We start from the raw sequence: 8,686 nt of genomic DNA on the forward strand, positions 1-8,686 counted from the left end.
TGAAAAGGTGAAGTTACGAGTGAAAAAAGGCAAGAGAGTGTGAGACTGTTAGATGAGATTTGTTGAGCCTTGACCCGTCATCTAATCAGATGAAACACCAAGACTACGTTGGATTGAAAACGCCACACCAAGAATTCCTAAGAAACTCTCAAGAATCAAGGTGATAAGTTTGGTTGTTTGAACGCCACAAGATTAACTTGATAAGTTCAAGAGTTCTTTTAAGAACCAAGAGGAACACAAGACCTCACAAGGGGAATAGTTTTTCTGAAAACCAAAATTGATCTTTAAAATTCGTACTACCCATCTATATACCTGGAACAACCCTCCAAGAATAGGCAAGTCATAATTACAGCTTTGCAAACAGCACAAAAATTAAGCAAAACAAGTTCCCACGTTTTTTTGGATTCTTGGACCTTTAAAGGCAGTCTAACAAGCTAAATGACTAGATTAATTTGCCTCTTCAAGTGCTTTAATGACATGGACTAAGCCTTGATTATTATCTGAGCCCACCTTGATCTTTTCAGAATCAGCCCAATTCTCTTGGACTAGCCCATTTAGTGCTTCCTTGAAACGTTTAGCTCTAAGTCTTGTAATTGGGCCACTAGGAAGTGACAAAGGGTCATGTGCAAATTCAACTCCATTTCCACGTGTATGATCAGCATGACCAGCTCCTTGATTTGCATTATTCTCCCCCTCTTAAGAAGGATTTGTCCTCAAATCCTCACCTACATCAAAAGGAGACAAATCAGCAACATTAAAGCTTGCACTAACACCATACTCACCTGGTAGGTCAAGCTTGTAGGCATTATCATTGATGCGCTCCACTACTTGAAATGGTCCATCACCCCGTGGTAGGAGTTTTGAACGCCGTTTTTCTGGAAAACGATCCTTCCTGAAGTGCAACCAAACCCAATCTCCTGGTTCAAACACTACCTTCTTGCGTCCCTTGTTGGCTTGATGGACATATTGTTGAGTCCTCCTTTCGATGTTCAGCCGTGCCTTTTCATGAATCATCTTTACAAATTCTACTTTCTTTTTGCCATCTAAGTTCACACGTTCACTCAAAGGTAGAGAAGTTAAATCCAAAGGTGACAATGGGTTAAAACCATAAGCAATTTCAATTGGTGAAAACTTAGATGCAGAATGTATACTTCTATTGTAAGCAAATTCAATATGTGGCAAACAATCTTCCCATGTTTTCAAGTTCTTTTTAATGATAGCACGCAACAAAGAAGACAAAGTTCTATTTACTACTTCAGTTTGACCATCCGTTTGTGGATGACAAGTTGTAGAAAACAACTTGGTTCCCAACTTTCCCCACAAAGTCTTCCAAAAGTAACTCAAAAACTTTGCATCCCTATCAGAAACGATGGTCCTAGGCATACCATGTATCCTAACAATTTCTTTGAAAAATAAATCAGCTATATGTGATGCATCATCAGTTTTGTGACATGCAATGAAGTGTGCCATCTTGGAAAATCTATCTACCACCACAAAAACTGAATCTCTCCCCCTCTTAGTCCTAGGTAAACCTAAAACAAAATCCATAGAAATATCAGTCCAAGGTTCACTAGGTCTTGGCAAAGGGGTGTACAAACCATGGGGTTTCAACTGAGACTTAGCCTGTTTAGACGTGATACACTTCTCACAGATTCTTTCCACATCACGTTTCATATGAGGCCAAAAAAAATAATCATGCAAAATTCCTAAAGTCTTAGCTACTCCAAAATGACCCATCAAACCACCACCATGAGCTTCTCTCACAAGCAATTCACGCAAAGAACACCTAGGCACACACAGTTTATTCTCCCGAAACAAAAATCCATCATGCCTATAAAACTTACCAAATGCCACTTTTTCACATGCATTGAACACATCACCAAAATCAGAATCTTGTGCATACACATCCTTAATGTATTCAAAGCCAAGCGTTTTTGTATCTAAAATGGAAAGTAAAGCATACCTTCAGGACAATGCATCAGCCACCACATTTTCCTTACCTTGCTTGTATCTGATCACATAAGGAAATGTTTCAATGAATTCCACCCACTTGGCATGGCGTTTGTTTAACCTTTGCTGTCCTTTCAAATGCTTCAAAGATTCATGGTCTGTGTGAATCACAATTTACTTTGTCCATAGGTAGTTTTGCCAATTTTCCAAAGCCCTTACCAAGGCATACATCTCCTTATCATAAGTGGGGTAATTTAAGGCTGCCCCTTTCAACTTTTCACTGAAATAAGCAACTGGACGGCCTTCTTGCATTAAAACAGCTCCAATACCTATTCCTGAAGCATCACACTCAATTTCAAAAGTTTTAGCAAAGTTAGGTAAAACAAGCAAAGGTGCATTAGTTAACTTTTCTTTGATCTGATTAACTGCCTTTTCTTGTTCTTTCCCCCACTTAAATGGTACATTTTTCTTGATGACTTCAGTATGAGGGGCGGCTAAGCTACTAAAATCACGCACAAACCGTCTATAGAAACTAGCTAGGCCGTGGAAACTCCTCACTTGGCTGATTGTTGTAGGCGTTGGCCACTCTTGGATTGCCTTCACGTTTTCCTCGTCCACCTCAATTCCTCTTTTACTAACAACAAAACCAAGAAACACAAGCTTATCCGTACAAAAGGTGCACTTTTTGAGGTTAGCAAACAATCTTTCTTTCCTTAGAATTTCCAAAACAGATTTCAAATGCATTACATGTTCTTCCAAATTTTTGCTATAAATTAGGATATCATCAAAATACACAACTACAAATCTACCAATAAATGCACGTAAAACATAGTTCATCAAACGCATAAAAGTTCTTGGAGCATTAGTTAAGCCGAAAGACATCACTAACCACTCATACAAACCATATTTAGTCTTAAAAGCAGTTTTCCATTCATCACCTTCCTTCATCCTAATCTGATAGTAACCACTCTTAAGATCAATTTTTGGAAAGACACAAGAATCATGTAATTCATCCAACATATCATCTAATCTAGGAATGGGATGACGATATTTTACCGTTATGTTATTGATGGCTCAGCATTCAACACACGCCCCCCATATTCCATCCTTCTTCAGAACTAATAACACCGGGACTGCACAAGGACTCATGCTTTCACGCACGTATCCCTTCTCCAATAATTCTCCTACTTGCCTTTGAAGTTCCTTGGTCTCCTCGAGATTACTCCTATAAGCAGGTCGGTTTGGAATTGATGCACCAGGTATGAAATCAATTTGATGTTCAATCCCTCGAATTGGAGGTAAACCATGAGGTAAAGGGTGTTTCAAGGTAGGTAAATTCAATTTTTCAACAAAAGTAGTGCTAGCCACATTAGTACAGCTCCCCCCCATCTATAATCATACTACAGCTCCCTTTGTTGTTCCATGTCATCCTTTTTGACTTGGGCACTTAAAGCACGCCTAGCCACAAGTGACTCGCCCTCCACTGGATACTCCACTTTCTCATCACACAAGCATCCTCAAGTGATGGAATCTGGTCATCATCTTCCTCGCCTTCAGTTTCCACCTCTCCATCAATACGTGCAATCATGGTCCTCTTATTTGGGCATTGTGACGCTATATGACCTACTCCCAAACAACGAAAACACTTAATATCACGATTACGAGTTTGGGATTCATTTTTACCTTTGTTGACACTAGGAGCATCATCTCTCCTTTTAGGTGGTTCGGCTTTGGACTTGAAAACAGCCCCTTTGTCTTTCCTCCCATTTGACCTCCATGAAGTAGAGGAGCCCGGATTTTGAAATGACCGAGTTCCTTTCCTTTTAAGCTGTTGTTCCACCTTTATTGCCATGTGGACCATGTCCTCCAACTCCACGTAGTGCTGCAACTCCACCACGTTGGCAATGTCTCGATTCACCCCATTCAGAAACCTTGCCATGGTAGCTTCTCTATCCTCCTCGACATTTGCCCGAATCATGGCAATCTCCATCTCCTTGTGGTAGTCATCCACAATCCTATAGCCTTGAGTAAGACTTTGTAATTTCTGATACAAGTCCCAATAGTAATGACTAGGAACAAACCGCCTCTTCATGATGGCCTTTATTTCCTCCCAACTCTCAATAGGTCTCTCATGGTTTCTCTTTCTGTTCATCACAAGTTGATCCCACCATATAATAGCATAGTCAGTAAACTCAATGACAGCGAGTTTTACCCTTTTCTCCTCGGAGTAGTTGTGGCACTAAAAGATTAACTCCACCTTCTTTTCCCACTCCAAGTATGCTTCTGGATCATTTTTCCCTTGGAATGTTGGTATCTTCATTTTTATGTTTCCTAGGTTCCTGTCAGTCCCATCTTGCCATCTTGGATCTCTTCGGAAACCTCTACCACGCCTTTCTCCCCTCTGCACAAACCTGCCCTCATTGTTCAATGAAGCTTGATCTTCTTCATCTTCAAACTCATGCTCGTGGTAGTCATCAGAATCATCCATGTGTGCATGCCTTTCTTGCCTTCTAGCATTAGGGCCTCTTTGGGGACGCTCCTAACGCAAAGTAGCAATTACAGTGTCCTGCCTATCCATCCGATCCCGAATCTCATTAAACACCACGTTCATGCGTTCAAATTGTTGTCGCATAGCCTACAAAATGATGGACGACTCCTCCCTTCCTTCCCTATTTGATGTTTCACACCTGGAAGACATACTTTTAAAACAACAGAGAATTGTTAGAAATAATTCCTCACAACACTCCCTCACGTGTTTGCAATTAAATTATGTCACTCTCACTTGTGTTTCACTCTTAAATTGGCTTTTTCCCGATATTAGTCTCACACTCTCTTGCCTTTTTCCACTTGTAGCTTTCGCTTTTCAGTTTTACATTAAACTAATAAATTTGATCAAGAAATTAAACTTGTAGTGTTTAAACAAATACCAATGGCAAGAACATATGACAGTAACACTAAATCAAAGGAAGAGGACAAAAGAAAACGATATTCCGGTCTGAGAGAATTGAAACTACAAACAATTTTTTTTTCTTTTTTTTTCTAATTCTTTTCTGATGCTTTTTTTTTTTTTTTTGTGGAGCTGGGTGCACGATTTTTGCCTAGTGCACTTAAAAAAAAAAAAAAAAAAAAAAGAACGATGAATGAAGAACACAAAATGAATAGGATAGGATGATAACAGGAAACAAAAAAAATAAAGGGGTAGAAAACTGATTTTAGAACCTGTGCTCTGATACCAAATGATGCGAACCTCAATCGACACGCTTTGAGACCCAACAAAAATATTGGAATATTTACCCAGGAAAGCTAAAATTCAGATTTATGATAGAAACCCTGACCCAACGTTTATAATCGAAACGCGAACCTAATGTATAAGTTGACCTTGACCCAATGATTATAAAGAATCACGAACCAAAGGTATAAAGTTTGAACGCCATAAGGAAGAATCCTTGATAAGTTCACAGTTCTTGAAGAACCAAAAGAGAGCAAGGCCTCACATTTTTTGATTTTTATTCCATAATATTGTCAAAAACATTTACAAACTTCAGAGCCTATTTAAGGGCTCCATAAAACTTGACAGACAAGAAAATATATTCTAAAATAACTTCTAATTGATACCTTACCATATCAGGAATCAAATTTGACCTAAAAAGCATTAAATGCACCTAAAAACAGGGAAAATACCTAAAAAACGTACTAAATAATAAAACCCTAAATAAAAGTTGATTTGGTCTGAAATTAGTAGATCCAAAATAGGAAAAAATCTGCCGTAACTGATATAGAGTTGGAAAGTAAATCAGCCATTAATTCATGCCATAAATCACTTGCAATTAAGCCAGATCAGCCCTAAGTAGCTTGAATTAAATTTATTACGTTTTTAGCTTCCTTTGGACCAAGCTTGGAATTTCCTGCGTTAGAATTGGCCCAAATCTCTTGAATCAGCCCATTAAGTGCTTCTTTGATCTTCTTGGATCTTGCTCTTATAATAGGCCCAAATGGAACATGCAATGGATCCTTGAATGTTTGTTGATTCTCATCACCCGCCCTTTTATGTTATGGAAGAATTTCACTAATTCCTTGTGTGGAATCTTTTATTTATGGCGTAACAGTGGTAGAAGGTTAATGGCTTAGGGTCTGTTTGGATAGAACTTATTGCTGGAAACTGAAAACACTGTAGCAAAATAATTTTCAAATGTGTGAATAGTATTGTGGGACCCATTTTTAATAAAAAAATGGCTGAAACTGAAATTTGTGGGTCTGTGAATAGAGCACGAATGCACTATTCACGGAAGAAAGTGGTTGAAAAGTCAGAAATATATGGCTACTGTTCATGAACAGTAGCTGTTTGTCCCCCTGAAACGCGTGCTGCAGCAAAAAAAAAAAAAGAAAAAAAAAAGAAAGGTGAAACGCAGGAAAGTCAAGAAGTGCGTCTGGGAAAAAAAAAACTGCAAAACGCGCTTGGGCTAAACGCAGACGCCAAAACGCTCTATCCAAACACATTCTTAATTTCTAGAACGAACAACTACCAAGGCATCTTGTATATTCTTGTCATTTTCCCTTAATGCAGACAGGGTTCAAACTTTAAATCTATTATTCGATAACAAGAGATTTTATCAAGCTAAGTGGAACCTACCTTTCATTCACAAATTTAGTTACTAAAAAGTATGAAGAGAAAAGATCCCATTGCATGATTATACATGGAGTCAACCATGAAAACCAAATTAACTTCAAATGCACGCACAAAATGCAACTAATCCTAGGAATGCATGGGCATTGTTAGAATGCATGCATTGACATGTGAAAATATTGAAATGCAAATTCCAGATGATGTTCCTCTATGATTCATGAGATTATTTCAAGAATGATTCCTCTAAAAAGGATTTTTTTTTTTTAAATGTTGTGTTGCTGATGAGAATCAACAAGCATTCAAGGATCCATTTCATGTTCCAGTTGGGCCTATTACAAGAGCAAGATCCAAGAAGATCAAAGAAGCACTTAATGGGCTGATTCAAGAGATTTGGGATGATTCTAACGCAGGGCATTCCAAGCTTGGCCCAAAGGAAGCTGAAAACGTAATAAATTTAATTCAAGCTATTTAGGGCTGATCTGGCATAATTGCGAGTGATTTATGGCATGAATTAATGGCTGATTGACTTTCCAGCTCTATATCAGTTAAGGCAGATTTTTTCCTATTTGGATCTGCTAATTTCATACTAAATCAACTTTTATTTAGGGTTTTATTATTTAGTACGTTTTTTTTAAGGTATTTTCCTCGTTTTTAGGTGCATTGAATGCTTTTTATGTCAAATTTGATTCCTGATATGGTAAGGTATCAATTAGGAGTTATTTTAGAATATATTTTCTTGTCTGTCAAGTTTTATGGAGCCCTTAAATAGGCTCTGAAGTTTGTAAACGTTTTTAATAATATTATTGAATAAAAATAAAAAAAGGTGAGGCTTTGCTCTTCTTTTGGTTCTTCAAGAACTGTGAACTTATCAGAGATTCTTTCTTGTGGCATTCAAACTTTATACCTTCGGTTCGTGATTCATTATAATCACTGGGTCACGGTCTGTTACTTATACCTTTGGTTCGCGTTTCACTTATAAATGTTGGGTAACGGTTCTATCAAAAATTTGAATTTTAGCTTTCTTGGGCAAGTATTCCAATATTTTTGTTGGGTCTCAAAGCGTGTCGATTGAGGTTCGCATCATTTGGTATCAGAGCACAGTTTCTAAAATCATTTTTCTATCCCTTTATTTATTTTTTGTTTCCAGTTATCATCTGATCCTATTCCTTTTGTGTTCTTCATTCATCGTTCTTATTTTTTTTGTTTTTGTTGAAGTGCACTAGGTTAAAATCGTGCACCCAGCTCAAAAAAAAAGAAAAAGAAAAAAGAAAAAGAAAAAAAAGACATCAAAAAAGAATTAGAAAAAAAGAAAAAATAATTGTTTGTAGTTTCAATTCTCTCAGACCAGAATATCGTTTTCTTTTGTCCTTTTCCTTTGATTTAGTGTTGCTATCATATTTTCTTGCCGTTGGTATTTGTTTTTACACTGCAATTTGAATTTCTTGATCAAGTTTATTAGTTTAATGTAGAACTGAAAAGAGGAAGCTACGAGTGGAAAAAGGTAAGAGAGTGTGAGACTAATATCAGGAAAAAGCCAATTTAAGAGTGAAACACGAGTGGGAGTGACATAATTTGAGTGCAAACACGTGAGGGAGTGTTGTGAGGAATTATTTCTAATAATTCTCTGTTGTCTTAAAGTATGTCTTCCGGGTGTGAAACATCAAATAGGGAAGGGGGAGGAGTCGTCCATCATTTTGCAGGCTATGCAACAACAATTTGAACGCATGAACGTGGTGTTTAATGAGATTCGGGATCGGATGGATAGGCAGGACACCGTTATTGCTACTTTGAGTAAAGAGCGTCCCCAAAGAGGCCCTAATGCTAGAAGGCAAGAAAGGCGTGCGCACATGGATGATTCTGATGACTACCACGAGCATGAGTTTGAAGATGAAGAAGATCAAGCTTCATTGAACAATGAGGGAAGGTTTGTGCAGAGGGGAGAAAGGCCTGGTAGAGGTTTCCGAAGAGATCCAAGTTGGCAAGATGGGACTGACAGGAAGCTAGGAAACATAAAAATGAAGATACCAACACTCCAAGGGAAAAATGATCCAGAAGCATACTTGGAGTGGGAGAAGAAGGTGGAGTTAATTTTTGAGTGCCACAACTACTCTG

At 37.9% G+C, this 8,686-nt stretch overlaps 1 pseudogene; it reads right to left on the reverse strand.

Moving 5' to 3' along the window:
- Positions 1-447: 447 nt before the first annotated feature.
- Positions 448-8,686, reverse strand: part of LOC142607562 (uncharacterized) — a 15,916-nt pseudogene continuing 7,677 nt past the window's right edge.

Source organism: Castanea sativa, chromosome 8 (genome assembly GCF_040712315.1).
Source record: "Castanea sativa cultivar Marrone di Chiusa Pesio chromosome 8, ASM4071231v1".
Taxonomy (NCBI): domain Eukaryota; kingdom Viridiplantae; phylum Streptophyta; class Magnoliopsida; order Fagales; family Fagaceae; genus Castanea; species Castanea sativa.